We start from the raw sequence: 13,478 nt of genomic DNA on the forward strand, positions 1-13,478 counted from the left end.
GTGTTCTCGGTTTTGTATTCTCCCCCTCCTCGCCGCCCCTCTCTCTTCCTCCCTTTCTCACTCGCCCTCTCTTTCTCTCTATCCCTCCCTTCTCTCTATTTCTATTGGATTGGGTTATGTTGAATCAGAAGAAGTGTTGCCGAAAAGGAAAAAAAAGTTGGCTGAACAACTAGCAAACTCCTCTCATAGAAAAATAGTGAAATGCAACTGGAAGAGTCAATAAGCAGCACGATGAAAGTCAGAAAACATAATGGAAATAAAGAAGATTCATTACGACAGACATCGATAATAAATACAAGATTAGCAATTATCGGTCAACAATATATGAAGATATATTTTCCAGTCGCAGTGGCGGCGAGCTGGCAGAATCGTTAGCACGCCGGGCGAAATGCGTAGCCGTATTTCGTCTGTCATTACGTTCTGAGTTCAAGTTCCACCGAGGTTGACTTTGCCTTTCATCCTTTCGAGGTCGATTAAATAAGTACCAGTTACGCATTGGTGTCGATATAATCGACTTAATCCGTTTGTCTATCCTTGTTTGTCCTCTCTGTGTTTAGCCCCTTGTGGGTAGTAAATAAATAGGTATTTCGTCTGTCGTTACGTTCTGAGTTCAAATTCCGCCGAGGTCGACTTTGCCCTTCATCCTTTCGGGGTCGATAAATAAAGTACCAGTTACGCACTGGGGTCGATGTAATCAACTTAATCCGTTTGTCTGTCCTTGTTTGTCCCCTCTATGTTTAGCCCCATGTGGGCAATAAAGAAATACATATATTTTCCTGTCGCTCTCTCTTTCATCTTCGCCATAAGGTATGTATGGTATTGTTAATAATCATCAACATGTGTGTGTGTGTGTGTGTGTGTGTGTCTGTCTGTGCGTGTGTATCTGTAAATTACGCTATTTCATTTTCGAGGTCTTCTGAAGGTCAAGGGCCCAAACCCATCTACCAGACAAAAGAATTTAATAAGAATCTGAAAGCATAACCTAGAGAGACACATCTACATTCGAATTACTACTCTCTACCTGCTCCTTATCTACAAACCCAGCAGTCACTGTTTCTGTCCGTATAACATCGTCAGACCAGGAAACAGTTTACATCAGCAGCTTTCACATTTACCTAGCAGCCCCCTACATCTTCTCCTGCTTAAGGTTTTATATTGAAAACTCGAGACTATGGTAAAAATCATTTAAGAAAAACACTGCACAGTGGGATCGAAAGCAGAACCACATGACTGAGAACTAAACATGATAACCACACAGCTAGTTATACACCGGTGTGAAATCAGCTGTTTCATTGACTGATTTATCAGGTCTTCGTAACCAACCGGAAGTGAAGCTGAGGAGGGTTTCTTCAGGTAGCCATTTGACCTGCTAAAAATAGCAGCTACATCTGCCTTAAATTACACCATGGCAATTAAATACACTAAATAATGTGTCATTTGCTATACCATGGTGGAAATATGATGGCTGGTCATGGAGGAAAGACTTTGCTAGGAATGACTAGGGCTAAGCAGTAACTATTCAGAGAATAACAAATATCCGAGTTAAAATAGTAATATTGGTTGCATTGCTTAAGGCATATGATGTTATAAAGAGAATTAAATTAAGTTAATATACGAGCTTGAAACAACTGCAGATTAAAATACCATGGACGCATTTATGTGTACACAGACGTGGAATGGCACCAACTATAACGTTTTGTCACGGAGATAATTCCTCATAGACTTGCACGAAACTTCTTTGTGAACGTCGGTGTTTTATCAGACACGGCGTTTTGACATGATTTGGTCTCCTCAGTCACGAGTAGTCGGGACATTCTAAGCCACGACAAACATGTTTGTTCCGATAGAGAAAACGGTAAACAAAGTATCTATTGATTTGCGCGAAATGTAATCACGCTACAACTAAATTGATTTATGCACTGAGAACAATCTTAGATTAAAATACTAGTGACGAAAATATGAAATTCTGTCCAGAAATGGAAATCAGGCTTATGATTTTCCGAAAAACTTCAAACGCTGGAGTACTCGGTACTCTATCAATTTTAAGTGCCAGTTTCTATTCGCTAGACACACGCACACTTAAATGTCTACATCGAAAAAATAAAGTATGTTGTGATACCTAAGTTTTCTCAAAAAAGAGAAATGGGGCCGCTGGGGTACAGCCTTGAAGGGATTTAGTCGAACAAATTGACCCCAGTATTATTCGTTAAGTGATGCACTTATCCTATTGGTCACTTTTACGAACTTTTAAATTAAGGGGATGTAAGCTAATCAACATCTATTGTCCAAACACTGGCCAAACACTGACACAAAGACACACATACACACATATATACATACATACATACATACATACATACATACATACATACATACATACATTCGTTGCTATTACGCAAAAGTGTCGTAAGTCCAAAACGTTGGTGTTTTTTTTTTTCAGAAAACGAAAAAGTTGTACTATACTTTGACAATTGTTGATATCTTGGCATCTGAAGCAGCTGGAGATACGATTGTTTGACGAAAAGAACCAGATAGTTTAACATAATAGTAAAGATATAGATGTATATGACGGGCTTCCGCCCAATTTCCAAATTGACTAACATAGGTTTGGTTGACTTGCAGCTATAGTAAAATATACTTGTCCAAGGTGATACTCTATGGGACTGAACCTGAAACCACACGGTTGCAAAGAGAGCTTTTTAACCACAGAGCCACGCTATACATAGTTAACAGCATTCATTTCTTCATTTACCACCAATGAGGATTATGTCTTACTTCTGAAGAGACAATAATCAACAGAACATTTTACAACATCACCAATAAGAGCTTCATTTCGCCTTGAAAAAATGAACATTTCTGTGCGACCAAAAGAGGATTCAGCTGTTAGAACTCGAACCCAAAGCAAATAAGTATTGATAAAACACTTTTTGAGAAGTTAAAGCAGGTCGGCTTTCATTTTAAGTGTATTTGTTTCTGTTTCAAACGTCCAAACGAATATATATATATATATACCATTAAGAAAATCATAGAGATAAAAGATTTCTAAGTTAAAAATATTCGCCGGGCCAGCAATGTAGTAACTATTTCAAAGTGAATTTTGTTACAAGATATTTATTTCACGCATCCTACCAGTATATTTTCGTTGAGTACTGATCATAATTATTTTCAATCACAATTTTGGTAACAGCATCGCGTTGGTGAATTGCCATCATTATGATGGTGTTGCTTAAATTGAAAAGAGAAAACAATGGTCTGAAGATATTATCTTGGTTTACTGCCAGATAATTTTTTTTTTATATATATTTATATATTTATTTATCTGCTTGTTGATTTCTTATTTGATTCTTTCCTCACAGATGATCACTGCGTGTGTGTGTGCATGTGTGTGTCTGTATGTATGTGTGCGTTGATAAATACACAAAGACATGTAGACGTACTCACGCAGACACATAAATATACGTACATACATACATACATTTATACACACGCGTTATATGTGTATATATGTGTGCACATATAAATGCAAATATACACATATATATCTGCACACATATATTCATATGAATATATGCATATATATATACGTGTGTATGTGTGTGCTTATATATGTATGTATATATATATATATATAAATACATACATACATGCATACATACCTATATACATATATACATATAGTCATGTATATAAATATATAAATATATATATATATATATATATATATATATATATAGTATATGTATGTGATGTATGTATGTATGTATATATGTATATGCGTGTGTCTGTACGTTTTCTTCAGCTACTTGGACGTTCTAATTTGTCTCTAAAAGCAGTCCTCCCATATCAGCACAATACACAATCTTAATACATACATACATACATACATGTGTGTGTACTTATGTATTTATGTGCATGCACACACACACACACACACACACACACACACACACTCACACACGTACACACACATACACACACACATGTATGTATATATGTTGTTATATTTATACTTACGCACAGTCATGGTTACATATGCAGACAATTCTGAAAATACTGACAACGAATTTAATACCAGAATTTTATCGAAAGATCTTAAACGAAATTTTACCGTTTGTTCTTTCGTTTGATTGCACTAACAATATGTTACTTGGTATATTTTAAGTCATTTAAGATACGTTATGCTGATTGCCAGAAAAAGGTAATTGATCAGAGTAAGAGGCTATCACAGTCTATGTTCAAATCCTTAATGCACAACGATAGATTTCTTCACCCAAGTGTCTGCTAAGTATACATCATGTAATTACAGTAATCGGTACATTGTTGTCTGGTAAGGAAACTTCGAAGTATGACATCTTCGTATCTTATACTTGTTTCAGTCATAGATCTTCGGCCATACTGGGCACTATCTTGTAGGGTTTAGTCGATACATATGCTATCGGTCTTTTATCTAACTGTACGCCGTTGTCATACAGAGGTGGAAGACAAACAACAGACACATTTGCTTACAAACCACATGGTCCCGGGTTCATTCCCACTGCGCCTTAGGCAAGTGTCTCCTACTATAGCCTCGGGCCGACCAAAGCCTTGTGAGTGAATTTGGTAGACGGAAACTTAAAGAAGCCCGTTGTATATATATATATATATATATATGTATGTATGTATGTATGTATATATATACATATATATATATATGTATATATATATATATATATATATATGTATATATATGGGTGTGTGTATATGTTTGTGTGTCTGTGTTTGTCCCCCTAGCATTGCTTGACAACCGATGATGGTGTGTTTACATCTCCGTAAATTAGCAGTTCGGCAAAGAAGACCGATAGAATAAGTACTAGGCTTACAAAGAGTAAGTCCTGGGGTCGATTTGTTCGACTAAAGGCGGTGCTCCAGCATGGCCGCAGTCAAATGACTGAAACAAGTAAAAGAGTAAAAGAGAAAGAGAGAGAGTATATATATATATATATATATATATATATATATGCACACACACGATGGATTCTCTCGTCGTGAACGACAAATGAGGGTTCAGTAAAATAAGGCTGTAATCATGTTTTATGAATATGAATGTGTCACTTGAAGCCTGATAGTGCCTTACAAACATTTTGGTAAATGGAACAAGTTGAGCACACAGTTTGTTTGAGTGCTTCTGGATCATTTACTTGCTGTTTTCTTGAGTGGACAGCAAGGCTCCATACCACAAAGCCACAACGACACGTAAGGTTTTCTTTTAGAGAAGCGGTATTTTGGCAGTTTGCCTGAAGTTGGTCCCCATGCTGGTCGACTTTGTTCAAATCTTCGAACTGAGGAGAAGCAGGACTGGCGCCAGGTTCTGCATTCTGATGCTTTGTCTTCCCAGGAAGAAAAGGGAATTTTGCATATATACAAATATACGATGAGCAAATAGATAAATCATTCAAGAATAAAATAAATGAATAAATAAAAGCTTATCTGGCAGCAAACCAAGATAATATCTTCTGACCATTGTTTTTCCTTTTCAATTTAAGCAACACGATCATAATGATGGCAATTCACCAGGACGATACTGTTTCCGCCTACCAAATCGCTCATAAACCGCTGGTGAGCCTGGGGATCAAGATACCGTGTAGTGGGATTGATCCCGAAACCACGTGTTAGCAACGCGAGCTTCTTAACCACACAGTCATGCTTGCGCCTATTTTTGCAATGAGAGATACAGCGTGAGGCACCCTGCAAAAGAAACTAGAGTCATATTCAACCGAGTGTGAAAGTTATCAAGACGTTTGTAGGAAGGTACATCAGCTTATGTTAGTTAGTTAGTTAGCTAGCTACTTAATGCTTTGGCTCAAAAAGCAAAAAGCGAAGCCTTGTAGGGGGACATGGAGTTAAGTACAGGGTGGTGTTCATGTAAAGAGTTCAGGCCATTTGTGGTCAAGGGAGACTTTGAACCGAGCGGTCGTCGGCATCTTCACTATCTCGTCCGGCAGCTTACTCCACGGATCCGCAACCCGGACGGAGAAAGCCCTTCTCCTTCGATTGAGATGAAATCGTCGCAGATAGAGCTTTTCGGAGTGACCTCGCAGCCGACACTCTGGAGCAGGAGTGAAGAACAGCTCTTTCGAGAGGTTACACTTTTCGCTTATGATGTTGTGAGCAAGAATGAGATCACCACGGCGGCGTCGTTTTTCTAGAGAATAAAGGTCGAGCGTCTTCAGCCTTTCTTCATAAGACAAATGCTTGAGACCAAGAACCATGTGGGTAGCCAGCTTCTGGACTCTTTCGAGATGTTGTATGTCTTTGAAGAGATAAGGAGAAGAGGCTTTAATCCCGTACTCCAATATAGGTCTCACCAGCGTGACATAGAGCGGTAGGAATATGGCTGCTGTGAGCATTCCGAAAAACACCCAGGTTCGAAATTGACAAATATCCGTCAAATGTAAATAATGCAAATGTAAATAATGAACCCCTCTTTGTTCAAGTGTCTCGGTGAATAACGTGCCGCATTTAATGACACATTAAGATGCGCTATTTTTATTTTAAAAAAAACTGCCTTAAAAAATTAACGCGCGTTCCATGTGCGAAGCTGGTTCTATATTACATGCTAAAAATGTCTTTTCCAAATGTTTTGCTGAAATTGTGGTATATTCAATATACCTGTACGTCATTTACGCGATCAGATATTTATCTCTTGGGAAACCGAGTTGTCCACCGAGTGTCGCTACTCATATAGTTGATAAAGGAATGAACATCATATAATGTCCTTGTCTTTCTAAATATTTGGTCAAGCACTGAATTATGATCATTTTACATAGAGCAAGCTCCAAGATTCTGTAAATTAGGCTTGCTTTTCGTCTAACGCCTTTTCATATTTGTCTGTAATACATTCGCATAAAGTAAGATTAACATGCAATCTTTTTTTTTTATCTTATGATTTCGTGGCTTTGCTATAGGAGACCCCACATTGAATAAAGTAGATTTATATGATAGTGGATCTCCGTCATTCGATAAGGAAGTTTCTATTGCACGATCAACTGAATTACCCGCTCTTGAATTAATAATCGGTTGAGCATTCCACAAACACGGGTATCATTAACGTCATTTTCGGACAGAATTGTGCACAATTTGTGACAAAGTTGTAGCATTTTCTGTTGTAGGTAGAATCCATCCGATGAGTTTCTATACATTTTCCATCTACCCAGTTTCACTCATAAGGCATGGATCTACCCGAGGTCATATAGAAAATGATATTTGCCTCAGATGCCACACTGTAGGACTTCATGGTTGCAAAACTAACTTCTAAATTATGCGGTCTTATCACCCCTACACTGTTCTATATGCACTATATAAAGAGCTAAGAGGGCTAGTCATAGCTAAGATACCTTTCATCGTATGTCTAATCTATCAGAGCTAACCTATAGTTAAAAATAACAATAACAAGTGATACCTGCAATTCACAGTGATGAGTGAAAGCTATGATATTAAAGTAAGTCTCGATCTGTAAGTTGTAAAAGTATTAATATAATGCAGCTGCTTGATTTGCGGTGAGAAGTAAAATCTAAATACTAGAAGAGCTAAGAAGCTTACAACTTTTATTTTTCATCCACTGACATATATGGATTAACTTTTCCCCATACAAGATCACTACTAGTATCTTTGGATTCAGAATTTAACTTGAAATTACATATTACTTCTATTTGGTAGCTAACAGCGTTGGGAAAGAAATAAACGTCACATGTACTTTCCCTTCAAATGAAGTTCGCAAATCAATGATAAAACTAATGATAGAAAAGGGTTAACATCGATGAGTTAACATAGCAAATGTACGGCGAGTCATTGCTCAGTGATCAAATGTTACTAAAAGTCAACTTGCTGAGAGAGAATGAAATGAAATCGGGAATTTTCATGCTTTATTTCGAGGATGCTAGTGACACTTTTATGGCTTAGTCAGAATAAGACGAGCATGATCATAGCCTTTGCTGAAACAGGAGAAGCATCTCTCTTAGTTCTGAGTAAGCTTTTCTCCGTCTCCTCCTCTTCTTCTTACTCCTACTCATATTATTTCTGTATTTCTCTAGATGTATTATGCAAAATACTGTTAGTTTATATTTTGCATCAATGAGTCATTAGACTCCGGCCATGCTGGGGCACCGCTTTCAAGGTATTTTTTTTTCTTTTGGTGGAACAAATTGACTCCGGTACTTATTCTATCAATCTCTTATGCTGAATCTCTAAGTTACAGGAGTCTAAAAAACTACACCGGTTGTCAAGCGATGGTCGGGTGCAAACACAGATGCAAAGCACACACAAATACATACATACATACATATATATATATATAATATATATATATATTATATATATATATATATTATATATATATATATATATAATATACGTATAATACTGCATATATAATACTGTGCACTTCGATTAATATATGAATATATATATATATTATATATATATATATATATATATTAATAGGAATAGTATGACAACAAAAGAATGAATGAGACCTCGATATTATGTAAATAGAGGAATTTACCTGTCAAAATTATATGTGACAATTATTCGGTTGCTATAAAAAAACTCCGAGTTTCGGATCTCCGGGCGGAAAACTGCTCCGGCATCTCGTCAGTTATTAAGACAAAACAAAAATGCTATAAAATAACCGTTAAACAAATGAAAATTACTATGAAGTTGACCGATTAAGACAAACTAAAAAGCTATTAGAATGACCGTTAAGTAAAGGGAAAAACCGGGAAGGAGAGAAAGTAAAAACTGCTCATAGGATTCGCGTAAGCGCGCATGTACATAATGCACATGCGTGCACGCACACCCATGTACATGTGCAGGTATACATATGCTCACTCACATGTATGTGTTTCACGCGAGTGTGAGTGAGCATATGTATATATGCACATGTACATGGGTATGCGTGCACCCATGTGTATGTATGTACATGCGCGCTTACGTGAACCCTATGACCAGTTTTTACTTTCTCCCCTTTCCGGTTTTTCCCTTTATTCTAATAGCTCACTTGTTTGTCTTAATAACGGTCAACTTCATAGTAATTGCGCCTTCACACACACGCACATATGTGAACGTAGTAGAACGTAGTAGAGTGCAGTATAAAGCTCATCCACCTTCAGATTTCACCCTGCGCAATCCAGAAGTTGTATTATACGTACTTCCAGCTTTGCCTTTTGGTTTCTGTCGTGTGTGAACAGGTAACTCAAACAATTTAGAGTCGGCAAGAAGGAGTGCGTTTGAACATTATTTTCAATCACTACAACTGTTTCTACGCTACGTAGTTCTGTAGGTGTGCAGGGGAACTACGTTGCGTAGAAACAACTGTAGTGACTGAAAATAATGTCCAATCGTACTCCTTCACGCTGTCTCATATATGTTGACTCATATATGCGACGATTTCAACGCGGTTTCCGTCAACCAAATACACACACGAATCATTAATCGGCCCGATGGTATATCACAGTAGTGATAAAGCGAGCTTGTTAACCACAGAGCCATGCCTACACCATTGTAGAAATATTTTTTGTGTGTGCATTAGTCATATGTTTACCGGGAGATCAATTACTCCTCTGCACGTATTCGCTGTGCGAAGAAACCTGCGACCTAGGATCCCGGCTTCAGTTATGCATATATTTTTTTACCTCGTGTGTATTTATATGTATGATGTTTGTGTGTGTGTGTGTGTGTGTGTGTGTGTGTGTGTGTGTGTGTGTGTGTTCATATCTGTGCGTCTACTACTCGTACATATGTTAATATATACATCATGTGTCCAATGTATGAACATTTCCCAGACAGTAATCTGATTACGACGCTTCGTTCATTTACATCCATACATAAATGTAAATAATATTATTGACAACCTGTTTTCCGCAGTCACTGACCCCAAAAATCCTGTTCTAATCCCTCACTTCCTTCTCAACTTCAGTCTCTCTCCATCTCCAGCCTCACATCTACTAGCTATCAAAGTGTCGTTTTTCTTATAATCTAGTCATTTCTCTCTCTCTCTCTCTCTCTCTCTCTCTCTCTCTCTCTCTCTCTCTCTCTCTCTCTCTCTCTCTCTCTCTCCTCACACTTGCGAAACAAGTAATTTTTTGCCATCTTCTGTCATTCTTCACTTTTCTGACCTCTCTTTATGGGAGTTTGGCTGCTTTTTCTAACAGGTCCAGTTAATGACTAGCGTTTTCCTTGTTAGTTTGAAACCGTTTGATAGAGATATTTGAAATACTGGTATTAAGAAAACGGTTTTACCTAATTAAAATTTTTAAAAGTATCATTGACATTTCTAACACACTGTGCCCTAAAGTATCATTCGTCAATGACATGCAATACTGCCATTACTATGACGAGGATTAAGGGTTGTGAGTTGACAAAACCGTTATAGCGTGGGACATAATTCCCGAGGTATTTACTCTGGTTCTTCACCTTTTAAATTCTCTCCGAGATCAACTTTGCTTTCTCTCTTTCTGGTGTGAATGAAATAAAGTACTAGCACCATCGATTAACTTACTGGCCTTGTACCAACATTTGAGACTGTAAGGGTGTTTGATTGGAAAACAGTTAGAATTTTGGAAAAATGCCATTTTGTAAGTCTCCCGGCTTTTTACGTTCTGGTTTCAAATCCTGCCGAGGTCAAGTTTCCCTTTTGTCCTTTCGAGATTGGTACTATGAAATACCAGACACATACTGAGGCTAATGATATCGATTTAACCAACCCGCTCTCAAAATTACTAGCCTTGAGCCTAAATTAGTAACGGATAATTTGAGCTTTGTTTGGCAAAGTTACTGAAGTGCTGGAATTAATGATTTAATTACATTATTTTACGTTCGTAGTTCAAATTTCCCAAAGGTCGGCATTGCCTTTCATCCTTTCGGGAACCATAAAATAAGTTGCAATCAATGACTTGGTCAGTATAATCAGCTATTCCCTCTCGCCAAAATATGTATAGCCTTATGCCTACATTAGAAACCATTGTTATTATATTCTTTTCTTTTTCTTTTTTTTTTCGTAATTATATAAATCATACAGTTAACTATAAATATTGAAAAAGATAATAGATATCGAGTTCACGGTTTGTTAATTACTCGAGTGACTGGAAAAGGAATCGTTTTGTAAAGTGTTAATTAAGTTTGCAAATACGAAAGAACTACCACAAAACCCGGCCTTTGAGTGAAGTTAGTGATATTTTATCTATGCAATTTTATCTCTAGTTTAAATACTCTCAGCTTGTAAAGTTTGCTGATAAAACAAACAATAATCATTGTTACTGTTGTAGAGTGATGATTAATTCTGTTGTTATTCGCCTATATTCTGTTTGTTTGCTTCTGGTGCTTTTGTTATAGATTTCTCTTTCCTTCCCAAATAAATAAATATCACACACACACACACTTTCGCAATCTATGTAATATTGACTCTGGTTATATTCCATTGTCATATCAAAGTCAACATTTATATTACGCAGAGTTGATTCATGGATATGTTCTGGCGATACAGGCTAAATATTTTATTTCCTTTGTGGTAAATATCATTAAGAGGGTTGATATAAAGATATCTATCATAAACAGGGACTTTATACTACAAACGAAAAGTAGCATGACAGAATGACAGCTTTGTGTAAAGAAACACGGGCTGTATGAACTTTTGTTGGTGATCGATGTTTCTTAGTAAGAAAAAAAATATTTGAAGTCGATTGCTTTTACCTCAATATACTGCTGGATAGTAGGAACTGCCAGTGATCCAGAGCAAATTAAGAGATTTATTCCAGCACAAGCGCATAAACAACATACTGGGCTCTTAATGTTCTCGCTCGTTTAGATGCAAACTTGTGCTAGTGAAGGGTAGAGTTTACAAATATAAGCACTATGTAATAATTGATTGTTTGTAAATTTGTTGTAGTGCTGATTTAAAATGATCAAAAAGACTTATCAACCATCAGCTTCAACCTTTATGACTCCTAGCTATCGACTCTACTTATCACACTGTCATGAGATAAATAAAAGATTTTCATGAAAATTATGATGTTATTGATACATAAAATGCATAGTAAAATATGAACTCGGTTGAAGATAACATTTTTCACATTCCGACAAGTTGTGGATAATGGGATGGCGTACAGAGTGATACAGTGGATATGTTATGCATATTCGGCAGTTCATTTACTTCTGTACAGTTGTAGAGTTCTAGTACTCCTCTCAGCATTGGGACTGCAATTTGGACTCATTTGGAAAACTGATGTTATTTTAGATCCATTACAGAGTTTGGCAGCACAAAGGTTATTGATGTTTCTGATATTCCCATGCATGCTTTTCTTTTCCTCTTTGTCTAAGCAGAGAGAGAGAGAGAGAGAGAGAGAGAGACTGTGATTTTAGGGTAGTTTTGCGGTATTATTCTAACAACCTTGTTCTGATATAGTGTAAATAAGTGTGGACACAGAGGTTTGTGGATGCTATTACAGTAGTGTTCTCTTGCGTTGCAGATGTGTCTAGATATTTCGAGATCGTTTTTGCCTACATTGATGACGATTATGACTTACTGTTGCAACAATTCGCTTATCCTTAGTATGCCCAGATGAGCTTTCATTTTTAATATTGTTGTTTCTTTGTGTAGGCAGACTGAGCATGTGATCTGTCCGCAACATGTGAGTTAGTTTTGATGTTTTGTGTTCCCTGTAGAATACTTTGGTTTGTTGTCTTGTTTTCTGACATCCAAGACTCATTTACGACAGTAGACTAAAGTTTGAGCGAGATTTGGCTGCTTCTTTAACAAGACTTGTGCCCTCATAATGGTTCAAAATGATTTGGCACGACATGGCTCATATTTTTCTGATGTTTGACCAAGTATATAATAACTTGTTATAAACTTGATAATTAAAATATTTTATTAGTGTCTTTTTTAGTTTTTCTTTTCCTTTTTTCCCTTTACGATGGCCAAATTTGCTATCTAATTTTAGAAAACAAAGTATATGAAAATATCGTTGCAACAATCATCTTTGTAACACATAAGAACAAATGTTTAAATCTGGTTTCTGAAACCTATAAATGAGAGAATGTTTTAATAAATACAATAGCATCCTCTTTAATTGTAAAACCTCAAATATGATTGTGTTTGTCTTGGCTTAATTACAAGGGTTTACTAAACTAACTCTGATACCTTTCAGTTCTTCAAGGTAATAAAACAACCCCACTCTCTCTCTGTGCGTGTGTATGTGTGTCTGTGTGTGTGTGTGTGTGTGTGTGTGTGTGCGCGCGTATGTGCGCATGTGTGAGTCCCACATTTCATGAAACTTTTCAATAGAACATTTTTCGAGGCGTTGACCCGTTGTACTTTGATGGTAAAATACAGTAACATACAGTCAAGTGGTTTGTACTAAGATGACAAGGAATGATATGCTGTCGGTGAGATTTTCATGATCCTGTTAGTGCTGATGATGTGCAAACACCACAGAAGCCCAGAT

This window comes from Octopus sinensis, linkage group LG2 (genome assembly GCF_006345805.1).
Source record: "Octopus sinensis linkage group LG2, ASM634580v1, whole genome shotgun sequence".
NCBI lineage: Eukaryota > Metazoa > Mollusca > Cephalopoda > Octopoda > Octopodidae > Octopus > Octopus sinensis.